This window comes from Notamacropus eugenii, chromosome 6, assembly GCF_028372415.1.
Source record: "Notamacropus eugenii isolate mMacEug1 chromosome 6, mMacEug1.pri_v2, whole genome shotgun sequence".
In the NCBI taxonomy this organism is placed as follows: Eukaryota; Metazoa; Chordata; class Mammalia; order Diprotodontia; family Macropodidae; genus Notamacropus; species Notamacropus eugenii.
This window is the reverse complement of record NC_092877.1, coordinates 139,774,966-139,790,912: the sequence shown is the minus strand read 5'-3', so window position 1 is coordinate 139,790,912 and position 15,947 is coordinate 139,774,966. Positions and strand designations below refer to the sequence as shown.

Genomic DNA, 15,947 nt, shown 5'->3' with positions numbered 1-15,947 from the left:
CATATTATTATGATACATAATATTGCCATACAAAGGTAAAATATCTTTTTTAGATAATAGGTCTTCACAACAGTCTTATAAGACAGATTGGGCAGTTGTTACAATACCCATTTTACCAAATGGGTAAACTGAATCATAGGCTAATTTATTTGCTTCAAGTTACTTAAGTTAAAATAGAATTGTAACTAGAACTGAGCCTCTCAGCTTCTGCTCTTGGTACTAGTGGCATGCCACTGGGCAAGTCTGGGACCTCCAGTTAGAGCTTGTCATCACCCTGGACAGAGCTCTGCCTTGAGAGTAGGCAGATGCTTAGCCCATAGCTATGCCTGTTCTGGATGCTCAGGGGATGTGGCTGTATTCACTGTTCTCTTTGAGACTTAGTGTAAGATGAGTTCCACATCTAGAGTCCCTGACCACAAGAAACTTAGGACATTTTATAAAAGGTATTATTGTTCTCTCTGCCTTTCAATTATTTCTTCTTCACTCCTGCCTCATTGAATCCTTGACTTCCTTCAAAACTCAGTTGCTCGTGCCTTTGCTATAAGACAGTGGTTCTCAAAAATGTGGTGCTTTTAAGGGGGTCCGCTAGGTCAAAACTGTTTTCATAATAATGGTAAGACATCATTTGTCTATTAAAATACACTTCCCTTTTCCAGCTCTGTGTCTGTGTGAGGCACAATTTTCTTTAGATACTTCAACCAAAACAGTGTCTTCTATTAAGCCAACCATTAAAGAGACTGTGAAAATGTGCAAAACAACAATACTTCTCAGAAATTTCTTGAAAATGGAATTATTTTTCATTAAAATATATGATTTATGTTAACATGTAATAAATTTTGTTTTAAAATAAATGACAAATTTATTTTAAAATTTATTTTGAATATAATAAATATGGAAAGCATAACCCATATAAACAAGAGTTCTTTGGGGTCCTCAATAATTTTTCCAAAGTGTCAAAGGGTCTTGAGACAAAAACATTTGAGAAGCACTGCTCTAAAATTGTCTTTCATCTCCTGTGCAAGTGTCTTATTAATCTATTAATGTACATGTACTCTTCCCTTTCAGAAGGTAAACAAGCTCCTTGAAGGCAGGGATTGATTTTTCTTTTTCTTTTGTATGCCCAGTGTTTAGCACACAGCGCCTGACATGAAGAAAGTGCTTAATAAATTCTTGTTGATTGACAGATTGACAGACATTATCATCGGAAGTCTTAGAGAAAGAAATACACAATTGCTGTAGACTTCTTGTTGAAAAAGTGAATCAGCCCATCTACTCTCAAATGCATTTTCATAATTTTGACTTCCCTCATACTGTTCCTGTTTCTTGAAAGCAGGCAACAGTGTTCAAATGGCATTTCCCAAGGAAAGTAAACTCCTGGAATTATTTATTTGCCATGGTCTCATGGTATCCTATTCAGCCTTATTTTTGTTTGTTTTTGACAGATAAAATAGCAAACTCCCCCAACTTGGATGAATATTTTAATATATATGCTCATTGCGGGGTAAGCATGTTTGGATAACTGCAAATTTAGCTACAATTTAGCCTGTTTTAATCCAAGTAAATGTTCAGTCCCAACAAGGCTTCATTCTTCTCTTTTGAAATCCTGGCAGCAAGTGCTTGCCAAGTTGCCAGTTTTTGACTCCCATTTGAAAAAGAGAGAATCCAAGACAACAAGGTTGATCCCAGGCTGCAATGGCTCCTCTCTCAGCTGCAGGAGAGCTGGAGCTTCTGGGAAGTGAGCTGACATTTAACCTCAAGTGATTCCCAAGCAGCTGCTGAATGAATCTGGAATCTTTTTTTTTTTGGTCAATAGTTTTCTGGTTTGACCTTTTGGACTAATGAATCTGCTTTTAAAAGCATTTAAAGTGTAAAGACAAGGGCTTGGTTTTTTTTTTTTATTAATTTCTCCCCTTCTTTACCCACAGAGTCAAAAGAGATGGTGTTGCCTGACAAGAAACCTGCCTCCTCTTATGAAAAATCAGACCAAGGTAATGCCTCCTCTGGCACAATGGCTTTGAATGCTCAAATGTTCACATGCATTACAACGCTTGCTTTTCTTTGATGCTTGCTGCTCTAGTTTTTGACAGTGAGTGCTGACCTCTCCCCTCTTTTCTTGCACAGATACATTTTACAAACAAGAGGGAATGGTTTATGGCTTGTACAGGGTCCATGGAGTGCATCATAAATGACATTAAATTTAATGCAAAATAAGTTTATTTTCTGATATCTTTCCTCCCATTTTAGCTTAAGATATAGGCAGGGTCTTGATTAGGGGATTATGATACCTTGTTTCTGTGAATCACAGCTCTGTTTCATAAACAGGAGGAAAATTTGATCTTGATCAGGGCCAAGTGATGACATTTTTCTTGCATTTAAGCATTAGTCAGATCTGCAAAATAGTTTTTCGAATGTGCAACACTGTTGGCATGAATTTCTAGAAATCTGTGCTGAAACTTAAGATGATAGAAACTAACTCATATATATATATTTTGGAGTGAATTATATCGTCCAGTTGTTGAGTAGCATGGCTGATTAGGCTTGACAGATTGCTTATTTGGTTTGTAACATTTTCAAATTGTTATGGGGTTTATTTGCGTATGTTGTCATAACCAATATGACAACATATGCAAATAAGATAATATACAAATATGCAACATAAGCACACAAACAAAACTATGCGCATAAATGTAGGCATCCTAGAATTGTGTGGATATATTAAATGCCAGACCATTGTATTAAAATGGACATCTGCGTGAAAGTTCTCTCTGGTTCATTTGTGCCACTAAGGGAACTGCCCTTTTTTTCACTGACAGCGTGTGAACTTGACTATACGTTGTAGGACTTGCAGTCAAGGGGAACTCGGTTTAAATGCTACCTCTGACATTGGCTGTATGAGTGATCCGTGGTGAGTCACCGGACCTCACTACGCCTTAGGCAATGTCATAGGACTTACTAGGTGTATTGGAGGGAGTCCCTATGCCAGGGTTTACCAATGCTGACAAAATTACAGATCCTTTGTGTACATCCATCAATAACCAGGGGTTTTCATTAGCTGCATCCATATAATTGTAGGTAATATTTATATTTCTTCTTATTATGTAGTCATTTTAGTCATGTCCAACTCTTCATGACCCATTTGGGGCTTTCTTGGTAAAAATGCTGGCGTGGTTTGCCATTTTCTTCTCCAGCTCATTTTACAGAAGAGGAAACTGAGGCAAACAGGGTTAAGTGACTTGCTTGGATTCACATAGCTACTAAATGTCTGGGGCTGAATTTGAGCTCTGATCTTCCTGACTCCAAGCCTGGCACTCTATCCACTGTGCCACCTACCTGCCCCTAATACTTATATAGTACTCCTCAGTTTATAAATCACTTTATCATAATATAGCATTCAAATCTAAGGGTATTGGGCAATTATTATTTGTTCCTATTTCATAAATGTGGAAATCAAGGCTCTCCGAGCCTCAATTGATTGACTTGCTCAAGGTTATATGCACGATGATAGGATTTAGAGTTGTCAGGATCAGAGAGTCCAATCTACTCATCTTGCAGGTGAAGAAACTTGGTCCTGGAGATGGAAGTACCTAATCCAAGGTCACAGAGCTAGTAAATAGCAGATTAGTGACCAGAGCTCAGATCCTCTGACTACAGGTCCAGTGTTATTTTCACTACATCTGAGCCACCTCTTGTACATGTGTGTACATACACTCACACATATATACAGTCACAGATTAATTCCTCAACTGCTCATTCATTAGAGTTTACTTGCAACCAAGTTATACTATTGCTGGAAATGAAGAATGCCTTAAGCAAAATTCATATCCAGTTGTATATATCATTTTTTATCAAAGCACAGCGATTGATAGACAGGGGATTAGGGGATTACTTTTTAATACTTGTTCTTATATTTATTCTATCCCTGCAACATCATTGGGGAAAAAGAGAGTCAAGGAATTTGGATTTTCCATCAAGCCAGAAATGAAGTAGTTGTATTAGATTACAGATCCATGTAGTATATAGTAAAGAGAGCAATGATTTGTCATTTGAAGTCCTGGGTTCTACGACTTCTTAGAAATGTGTTTAGTTAAGTCACTTAAAGTGGAGTTCAGAGTCCTCATTGGTAAAATGAAGGGATTAGATGAAATGGTGGTTGAGGTCCCCTTCTGCTCTATGTCCCATGACCTCTGTTTGTTTCTGGCTTAGCTATTTCTTGTCCAGAACCAGTAGATTCATTGTGAGCAAGTGCATTCTTCTATACAAAGAGATTTTTAATTATTGGGACTGCTCCTAGACCCATGTGTGGATTTGGTATTTTTAAATATTTAATGAAGTTGGTGGGATTTTTCTGTAATTTACCCATCTATTAATAAATCAATGGCCAAAGGTAAGCCAAAGTATCTGGGAAGGGAATAAGAAACCTTTTAGAACCTTTTCTCAAAGCATTAAATCTCCTTCCATTGACGATAGTGATGGTTTTTTTGGGGGCTGGGAGTTGGGGTTATGGTGGTTTTTGAGGGGTGGTGGTGGCAATAGAAAAACTGATCAGAGATTACTGTTTCAACCAGGAGTCAAAAATGGAGTCTCCAAAGACTGCTTCTCTAATGATTTACTTTCCATTAGACTAAATATGTTGCTGGATATAAACAGTTTGGTAGAAAAGATAAATGATCAGATTTAAAGTATATTCTGTCAATAAGCTGTGTTTCTTACAATATATACAAAAATGTAACATAAATTACATTGTAATCACATTTGTCACAATTCTATTGTGTTATTAACAATTGCCAGAAAAAGCACTGAAGTAAAATTGCAGATTGACTCATAAATCAATAATCATGGAATTATAAAAGGCAGAAATAATAGAGAAATGTCATATTTTTAAATATTCTTTTCTGACTTGTCTAGGCTGTCTATTACAGTTGTCAAAATGCACAAGACTGGATTCCATGGCATGTTTTCTATATATTACATGCATGTTAGAGAAACATAGTTCTAATAATATACTACCTAATAGAATTCTGTCGGAAGATTGGTTGGCACCTTTCTCAGCATTCTCTTTTTTGAAGTGCTGTATTATTAGCATTGCCATTATTAATACTATTACTATCATTATTAGAAGCAGCAGCAACAGAAGTATTAAATAACTATTATTTTTTTATTCTGTTTTTACCTATGGTCTAAAATTATTTTAGACAGCTGCATTTTAAAAGTAGGTTGCTTTGGGTGAAACAAAATGTAGAGGTGAGGCAAATAACCTAATGGTATAGGAAAAATATATGATTCATTTCAATGTGCATTTATTAAATGCTTCCTCATGTACTAAGTGCTGGAGACACAAATATACAAAAGGCAAAACTGAAAACAGTTCTTTTCCTTTAAGAGTTTGGGTTTTGCTAAAGGGAAAGGAGAGGTTGGGTGGAGAAAGTAAATGAGGGTGGTGAGGAGCTGTTGAATTTTCCAGGTCAGTTACATTTGAACTTGGTAATTGTTCATTTCTCCAGGTTTTGTTCATGGTTTTTTTCTAAGTAGATGTAGCCTTTACTGAGAAGTGTCTCCATTTGGGGATAATCTCAATGCTCTTTCTTTAACAACACCTCCTTGCTCAATTTAGCCTTGGTTAATTGGTTTTATTGTGCCGTTTGGACACGGAAAGCTGTATCTGATTGTGGGCTGGACCAGTGAGTTATATTGACTAGTTCATAGAGACCAATACTTTTTTCATTGACAGCGTCAATGATACTTCTCGGCAATATTAAGACATCTCAAAATTCAAACATACCTTAAACATGCTTCTCATTGTAGCTTGCTGTTGAGAACTGAGATTGAGTCAGAAAACAAATCAGAGATCTGTTGGAATGGAGGTATGCTTAAAGAACTAAGGACAGGTCTAAGAGATCAGCTCATCCCAGCTGCTTATTCTGGACATTTGCCAACATTCTCATCCTTCTTGACCTCTGTCTTGTCAATGACCCATCATTCTTTAACTGTTTGATTTAATAAATATTTATTAAGCTCCTTAATAATAGTTGACTTTTTTTTTGTGCAAGAGACTGTGCTGTAAACAAAGATTGTTAGGACCCTGCTGACAAAGAGTTTATTATTGACTTTGGTTAACACTGGGGATTGTGACATTTAAAAAATCCTAAAGACATAATTTAGGGGTAATTTAATCATTTTATTAATAATGCCAGCATTTTAACAAAAGGATGATCATTTGGCTGTTTTTCTTTTAGACCAAAGACAATCATGGTAGCAGCCCATTGGAAGAGGGGTGTTCCTGAGGGTGGCAATCAACTCTGACTGGTTAACAATTAAGGAGAAAATGAATATGCAGTGAGGGGTCGGACCTGGACTTTATGTCATTTACTTCTTAAGTAACCCCCAGTCTTGGGCAATCTATTTAAAGAATTTATCTCTACCCAAACCTGAGTGGAGTACAAATGACTCCCCCACCTGGGTGGGGTTTGAACAAGGAAGTCCCTCCAATCTCATTATCAGGGATACTCTTCAAGAGATGAGGAGATTAGAAAAAGGGGGCATCTCTGGATCTTCCCAAATCATTGGTTATTAATAATCATTTCTCTCAGGATAGATATGTACTTATGTAATAAATGTAACAGTCTGGGTTCTGTAACAGAAAGAACTCTGGGAGTTTATGGCTGTCAATGACCCAAACTTCTCCCCTGCTGCTAAATGCCTGGGGCCATTTCTAAGAATCTGTGGCACTGTCAAGGCCTTTTCTCTTGATTTCATCCTTTCCTTTTTCTCCTGCTTATGTTGTCTCTTTCATCCACTTTCATTTAAGTTTATAATTTAAACATAGTTTAGTTTGATCGGTAGATGCATAGTAAAAGCAGGACCATGAAACATAGATGGCAGGGTTCTATTCAATTCCCTCATCCAGTCAAACTTGCCTACTTTCAAGTGAGAAGAAGGGTGATGGTGGTCATAGTAGCATAGATCTCATGAAGGATTTGGTACCTGAGTTGGGATTTAAAAGGCGAAAGGGACTTTAAGAGAAGAAGAACATCAATTCCTCAGGCAGCACCAGCAGCCAAGGTGACAATAGCTGAACCTCCTGGGGTGGTAGCAGTCTTGGCTCTGACCACAGTGGGGTAGGGAGTAATGGAGGAGTGTGTTTGTACATGAGATTCCTATGTATGGCTTGTCCCTAAATAAAATATCTGTAAATAAGGGACCATCTGCACCTGGTTGAATTAAGAAGTGGTTTGTGTGAAGTGGTTTGTATGTTTTGTGGTTTTGTTTTAGGATAAGCAACTGTGTTGGAGTGAAAAGATCACTGAAGTTCAGAAACTCTGGGTTTTTTTCCTTCTGAACCATGGGCGTTTCACTTCCTCTCTCTTAGATGCTCTATTGTTGTCTGTAAAATGAGGAAGCTAGTTTAGATAATCAATAAGATCATTTTATGGCTCTAACATGCTATGTTTTTATTCTTTTGGCTTATTATGGATATTACCACTAGATGTCAGTGGCAACCTCCTTGGACCCAGGCTGTTGTCATTCATTATTGAAGAGCTTGACATTTTATTAGGTTACCTTATCCAAAAATAAGTAGGCTTTCATTATAAAAATATAAAAGCTTTTGAAGGGAGGGAAAGGATTAAAAAAACAAACCATTATCTGTTTTTCTACATTTTTATAACCTTTCTTATCCAATTCCCATTCATATGTAGCGAAATGTTTTTACCACCATCTTTCTTCTACCAAATGCAAAGGCTTAGGGAATTGTGGGAGGGGGTAGAGGGAGAAAGAAACTATGAGAAATTGTTCATCTTATACAATTCATATATTATGCCAACACTGCATTAATACCTGAGTTCTGGATGGGATCACATTCTGCTTTTCTCTTCCAGTGTTTTTGGAACATACCAAAGGAAGATTAGTGAATGGTATGAATTTTTCAACATGCACATCTGTGCCCTGTGTACTCAGAGATATCTGAACTTTTCTGTATCTTCTCTCATCTGTTAAAAGATGCTCAGATCAAACTGATCTGAGTTTTGTCCTCCCAAGCTGGTACAGGGATATTGGGTGTAGAACTGGAAGAACTGACGAAAAGACTGATGTTACAGGTGGGTGGGAGCACTCATACTGACGAGATGGTAGATCCATTAAAGTAATCTATTAGCATTGTCTTCTGTAACAGCAACATCACCAAGCAAGGAGGAGACTCTCATGAACCAAACAGAGTGCCCCTTCCTCCACCATCTTAAAGGAGTTTACCAACAAGAAGTAGAGATAGGCCATGTACAAAAGACTTTGTGGATACTGTGAGCCTTTGATTGGATTGAATGGAATCTTTGAGACAATGGACAGAATGACATATTATAAGCCACAGTGAAATGGTTATTATTTACTCCTTGAGACCGGAAGGAAGACCAGAAGCTTTCTGCAAAAAAGAGCAAGGAAGAGAAAAGGAGACAGCACTGTTATTATTTAATATACCATAGGTACCAACTCAAGATCCTTAAATCATCCCGCCAATTACAACTGTAACTGACATGATATTTTGAGGGCAGTTAGTTTCATAACAACAATGTTAGAATGGAAAATACTTCCCTAGACAGTCAAGTTCAAACTATAAAGACTTAAAATCAGTTTTTAAAATGACCTGAGACTGAAGTTGAATAGGGCTACCTTGATAAATTGATAGAATTAAGGTGTGGAGATTTGAAAGAGCAAATGATGAGTTTGGGGGAGGTGGGTGTCTCAAGGACAAATAGTAAAGCATCTAGTGATATACTAGCATGGGACTAGAGAAAAAAGGGTCAATTGCATTCTCCTCTGCTTCCTCTTTCCTTTCTAGGAAGTTCCTTATCTGTAGTTTAAGATTTAGCTAGGGGTGGCAAGACTCAGAGGAGTTTGAACATAATATTTTGTTGTGCTCCTAACTTCCCCCTGCCCTTACCTCCCAAATATTAACAAATTGAGAAATATAGTCCACCTCTGAGAAAAAGACTAATGGAAAAGTACTGAGTCCTGGTGCACCTGGAGGTAGGGGAAGGGTATGGTGATCAGGAAACGGAGAAGATTGTAGGTTAGAATTTTCACCCAATTTCCTTAACTTCTCTTTAAGACACAGAGAGATTAACCAACAAAACACTAACTTTGATCTTAAAGTTGGGTGAAAATTCATGACAACATATTAAGCTTTTCCCCCTAACCTTTTTCTTTCTCCTTCCAGTCAAGCAGGTAGAACAATTAATTAGATGCTTCTTTGTTGTGAAAATAGGACTATTACTGACAAGGACTTAATCCTTCAAAGGTAGCTGTTTGTGTAAAGTGTTTTAACATATCTGTAATATTTCATAACGTAAGAGAAAAATCAAGATTCTGTCTAGACTGCAGTGCTGATATGATCTAGTCTTCTGAGACTGGATGGAGAAACCATTTATTTGGAGTGAAGCTTAAGTAACATGGGTTACAGTAATTTGTTTGTATGCCTGCAATAATCATGGATCCAATAACTTATGATGATAAAATAATAGGACCTTGTCAACCCTATAATTTGGCAGATAAAGAAATCGGAGCCCTTAGAAGTGAAAAGACTTATCCAAGGAAGAAAGACACAATCTCTGATCACAGGGAACTTGCCTAGTCACATTTTATTGACTTTAAAACATAGGACATGTGCCAGTCAATGATATAGCAAGCACCAAATTTCCTTTGTACCAAATCTGGGAAGTCCATCTAAGAACGGGTCAGCTCTTCCTGGATTGCATTCTTTCCTAAATGATACCTGACCACTGGAGCATTTATTCTGATGTATTCAAGAAGATAAGGGAAATTGGAGCATTTTACAAATGTACAAGTCAGGTAAGCAAATCACAGTCTCCAGTCACAAGTGAGCTACAAAGGATACAAGAGTTAATATAATTCCTTTGGCAGTTTTCTGCTTTGGTAGGCCTGTTGGAGAGGAAATCGGCCAATGACTTGCCAAGAATGAAGTTAGCTTAGCACATGTCTGGCACATAATAGGTACTTATTAAATGTTTATTGATCAACAGATTCAGATTTCACCACAAGAAAAACTAAAAGGTTGGTGAGCCTAGGACCAGCAGAGAGATACCTGATTGTTTCAGTACGTCTATATGTTTCATTTTCCAAACTTTAATGACCAGAAAGAGGTGACAGAAACTGTAGCCAGACTTCATTTTTCCATTCTGTACTTTTTGGTGATGGCAACGTTGGCTATACATGGAGGTGATGGCCTATCGTAGTCTACTCTCCAACAAAGAAACTTTAACCAAAGAAAGCTAAACGAAATTTAGGAAAAGTTAAGTCTCCGTGTTTAACAAAGATCACTATCTAATTCTGCATTGACAGAAGGAAATCTTATACTGTATTACTTCACCCCTAACATGTTGCTTACCGCTGGAACCCTTGTATCATTGTAGATAAAGGTGAGTTGTTGAATAAGTATCACACAAAAAGTGTTAGTAACATCTGTGTTAGGTCTGGAGTATGCCTTATATTTACTCCCTTGCTTTAGAAACCTTATGGTTCCCACCTTGAAGGTGTGGGGGTGGCTAAGGGCCAAATCTGGCCCAGGGATATTTATGTTTTTGTCACCTCCTTCCTCCAATCACGTAACATCCCACAAGCAGCTACTTAGGAGACGTCTTGGATGGAATTACTCATATACTTGGTATTTGGCAAGACCTATCAATTTGAAAGAAACTGTTCCAGATACCTCGTTAAGAAATTTAACTCTCACACTCATATGCCCCAATTTACTCCTTCTGAAATGTTATCAGAATTGCAGTGGCTGGCACCCTACAAATTACCGTATACAAGGCAAGCCCTTTAGCCTTCCACCAGTTTCAAGGCCCTCTCTCCTAATTAAAGTCACCACAGTCTCATAGGCTATAGAGCTGGAAAGGCAATTTGCAGGTCATTTAGCTGGAACTTCTCATTTTATAGACCTCATTTCTATTCTTTTTGCTAAATGTTTTATTATAAATTTAATACTCAACATCAATATAGCTAATTAAACTTGCTTAATAACTATTTACATTTAAATTAATTAATTTCAATAGAGAGATCTCATTTCTGTTTAATCACCAGCACAAAGCATTCTTCTCACTTCAGCATTTTCACTGGTATATGAATATATACTATATATATGAATACCTATGTATGTAGGTATATCGATATGTACTGATATATATTGATCCAATATCTCTCGAAAGATTTGCTTGAAAGACCTTTGTGCCTTTGCGTACACTATTCCTCTAACCTAGCAAAATATTTCACTCTTGCACATACTTGAATTCCTTTCATTTATTTGAAGATATCTATAACTGACCTCACCATAAATTCCCCTATTGCCCTTTGAGGATTCTATCATTTTGATTTTTTGGAGACTATCACATGTAATTTGCAGACATACTCATGTGATAAGATTTTTTTTTAATACACCTTTATTTTAGTCAGAATCTAGGATATTTAACTCAACTGATGATGTCAAACTCAAATTGAAGTAGGGGCCACTAAACTGTTCATAAAGATGCCTGAAGCTCACACTTTGAAAACTATGTATTAATATTATTTCTGTTTTATTGTATTTTTGTAGTAAATATTTCCCAATTACATTTAAAAAATTTTATTTTATTTATTTCTTTACATTTTAAGTTCTAAACTGTCTTCCTCCCTCCGTCCCCCCCTGCACTGGAGAAACCCAGCATCTGACATAAATGTATATATCTATAAATATGTAATACACACATATGTATGTATACATGTGTATTTATATGTATGTGTGCATATACACACATGCACACAAACACATATATCATAGTATGCATACTTTTATTTATCAGTTCTTTCTCTGGAGGTAAGTAGTATCTTCTTTTATAAGTTCTTTGTAGTTTATTTGAATAGTTATAATACTCAGAATAGCTTAGTTGCTCCCATTTATTCTTTGAGCAATATTGCTATTACTGTGTCCTATGTTCTCTTGGTTTTCCTAATTTCACTCTTTATTATTTCATGTAAGTCTTTCTATGTTTTTCTGAAATCAACCCCTGCTCACCATTTCTTACAGCACGGTAGTATTCCATCACAATCTTATATCATATCATCGCTTCAATTTTCAGCTCTTTGCCACCACAAAGAGAGATACTAGAAATATTTTAGAATGTATAGGTTTTTTGACTTCTTTCATAATTACTTTGGGAAAAAAGACCTAATAGTGGTGTTCCTGAGTTCCTGAGTATACACAGTTACATAACTCTTTGGGAATAATTCCAGATTCTACTCCAAAATGACTGGATCAGTTCATAGCTTCATCAATAGTGTATCAACATCTCATTTTTTTCTGCATCTCTTCCAAGATTTGTTTCCTTCTATCATTTTAGACAATTTGATGGGTGTAAGATGATATCTCAAAGTTGTTTCAATTTGAATTTCTCTAACCAGTAATGATTTAGAACATTTTTTTCTAATGACTATATGTGTATAGCTTTGATTTCTTCATAAAAAAAACTGCATGTTCATATTCTTTGACCGTTTATCAATTAGGGAATGGATCGTATTCTTATAAAGTTCTTTATCATCTTTTTGTGCTATGAAACCTTTATTTTAGAAATTGAATTCTTAGAAATTGTCTATAAAATTTCTCCCCAATTTTATGCTTTCCTCCTAATCTTAGCTACATTAGTTTTATTTATACAAAACCATTTTTAATTTAATGTCATCAAAATCATCCATTTTGCATCTCACAATGCTCTCATCTTCTTTCAAAATGAAGATGTTCTAAAGCAACCCATTTCATTTTTGGATAAGCCTCATGGTTGGGAATCCTCTCCCCATGAGGAGCTACTGAAATCTGTCTCCATGTTACTTCCACCTGTTGGTTCAAATTCTGTCCTTCAAGACCAAGAAAGGCCCAGGCCTCAGATCTCTTACACATGAAAAGCTTCCCAGTATTTAAAAGTAGTGATTTCATTGCTCTTAAATGTTTTTATTTTGTGGTCAAATACGTCTTGTTCCTTCACTCAATCTTTGCATGATATGGGATCAATCCCCTTGCAATCCTGTCTTCCACCTTCTTGATGTAATCTATCTTGTCTATGACCTCCCAAAAACGTTAAGGCCAGAACTGGTTACAACACTCCAGCTATGTCAGTATGGTAGGGGTATCAGCTTTCTCAGTTTATAAAGTCTAAGATTAAATCAGTTTCCTTGGGATGACATGTCAAACTAACTTTTAAAGTACTGGGATAATGTCAATATTTATATATTAAATGTGTGTGTGTATATATATATATATACGTAATGTGAATATACTTATTATGTAACTATATGGATATAGTCTATTGTGCACACAGTGAAAATTTCTGAATGGAAATGTAAAAGAAATTTCAAACGTTTATGCCTTTATCTAGGAGACACAAATAAACATACACAAAGACACACAAATTAATTTCCAAATGTAATTTTATCTTTTTGCTAGACATTTGTGTTCACTTTTAGCTTCTTTAATCCCCTAGTCTACTGAAATAGAGTTCTCAAATGTTCCCTATAACCTCCAAATTACCAAGCACAAAGTCCTCCTATGCACAAGACAGGCAGGTGGTGCAGTGAATACAGCATTGGAGATTAAATCAGGAAGACTTGAGTCCAAAGGCAACTTCAGATACTTACTAGCTGTGTGATCTTGAAAAAGTCATTTAACTCCTGCCTCAGGTTCCTCAGCTAGAAAATGGGGATCATAATTGCACTTACATCCCAGAGTTGTTGTGAGGATCAAATGAGATAATAGTAAAACTTAGTTTTACAGTGCTTGGCACATGGTAGATGCTTTAAAAATGATTATTCCCTCCCCCATTTCATACTGTTGAGACACATAATAGTGGAGCTATGAAATGACCCTACTTTTCTTGCAAATGCTTTGAAATTATACTAGAAAAATGACAAGGTTGTTCACACCTTTGGCCCAGTAACCTCATGGATCAGGCTGATGTTTCAAGGAAGGTTCTACTTTAATAGCTTCCTAAATAGTTTCCCTGTCTTCCCTCTCTGCATGCTCCAATTCGTTTTGCACATGACCTCTAGATTAGTCTTCTTAAAATCTAATCTCATGACATCCTCTTTCTCAGAAATCTCCATGTTCCTTTCCAGCTCTGAATCTCTGATCACTTAGAAATGTCTATACCTAGAATGTCCTCTTCCATTCTCTCTACCTACCCAAGTCTCACCTATCCTTTCAGCAACATTTCACATTCTTCTGCTTTATATCCACTTCCCTCAACTCTAGTCAGGCATCTTTCAGTACCTTTTATTGTTAATTATCTTAATAGGAAATGCAAAAGAGGAGGAGGGCAATTAGACAGTGCTTTAAAGCAGAGGTGTCAAACATGCCCCTGAGGACTGCATACAACACAAAAAGCTCTCCAGTGCCACTGGAGTCAGATGAAAATGTAATTGGGTGAAACAAGGATGCCCATTATCACCACCATTATTCAATATAGCATTAGAAATGCTAGTAAAAGCAGTAAGAGGAAAAAAAAGAAATTGAAGGAACCAGAATGGGCAGTGAGATAATAAAACTATCTCTTTTTGCAGATGACATGATGATATACTTGGGAAATCCTAGAGATGCAACTTAAAGGCTAATTGAAACAATAATTTTAGCAAAATGATGTTGTTGTTCAGTTGTATCCGAATGTCCATGATGTTATTTGAGGTTTTCTCGGTTATGAAAGCAGATTTGATCTCATTGACTCTGAAAAGGTCTCAGAGACTGTCTGAGAACCTGGACCATACTTTGGGAACCCAATACTCTAGGCTGTTATAGATGGGATTAATGCTTTGGGTGAACTAGATGAGTGTTAAGGTTCTCTAGGCTTCTCTGTTTTTAGACATTATCCTATAGTCGTGGGAAGCATATCTTATGGCTAGAGGGAGCAGGACAGGACCAAGGGTACCATTAATGTAGAAATACAATTCCAATGAGGCAGCTAAGTGGTGCAGTGGATAGAGCACTAAGCCTAGAGTTAGGAAGACCTGAGTTCAAATCCAACCTCAGACACTAGTTATACCCTGGGCAAGTCATTTAACCCTGTTTGCCTCAGTTCCTTATCTGTAAAAGGAGCTGGAGAAGGAAATGGCAAACCACTCCAGTATCTTTGCCAAGAAAGCCCCAAATGGGGTCATAAAGAGTTGGACATGTCTGAGACAACTGAACCACAACACAATAGCTTTTTATAGCAACCTAAGATCTAGCAGTGTTCTTTAGAAATTGTCCAGGAAGATTAAAGGAACATTTAGAAGTTGAAAGCTGAGGTTCTTAACCTAGATTTGCCATTGCCTATCAGTGTTACCCTTGGCAAAGTGACTTCACTTTTTCTTCATTTTGCCTGTCATATTAAGACATGTAATCATATTTTCTCAAAGCTAACACATTTATTCCTTTTTGACTTCAGGTTAAAAACAATGTCAGATAGAAAGATATTATTTCTGTTAAGCCTGTGACAGATGAAACCATTTGTGACCCAGTTTGCTTGACCAGATATAAATATCTCCAACAATTTAAAAGTAACCATGGAATAAAAGCATGCTTGTGTCATTTTCAAAGGAAGAAATGACATGAGATGAATTTTTGATATGCTGAATGGTCACAGGTTAGATATTAGAATTAAAAAGTTATCATGTAGACTTTTGGTTGATCCATCTACATTAACTATACTGAAAAGAAGCCATTTGTTTCCAGTGACCAAAATAGAACCCAATTCCTTCATTCAATCTTTATATGGCATGAACCCAAGACCCTGGATCATCCTTATTGTCTTTCTTTGATCTGATGCAGAGCATCCAATATCCTTTCTAAAAAGTCATGCTGAGAAGTAAACATAATACTCCAATCTGATATAGCTACTAAATCTCTGAGGCAGGATTTGAACTCAGGTCTTCTGAGCTCTAAG

The 15,947-nt window shown here is 36.6% G+C and overlaps 1 protein-coding gene across 2 annotated transcripts in view; it reads left to right on the top strand.

The window, feature by feature from the left end:
- Nucleotides 1-15,947, top strand: part of INPP4B (inositol polyphosphate-4-phosphatase type II B) — a 958,716-nt gene that overhangs the window by 178,952 nt on the left and 763,817 nt on the right. For both annotated transcript variants that reach the window (XM_072621124.1, XM_072621126.1), the window contains exon 2: nucleotides 1,926-1,988. The gene's annotated coding sequence lies outside the window, so the exon portion shown is untranslated. The remainder of the gene's footprint in view (nucleotides 1-1,925; nucleotides 1,989-15,947) is intronic.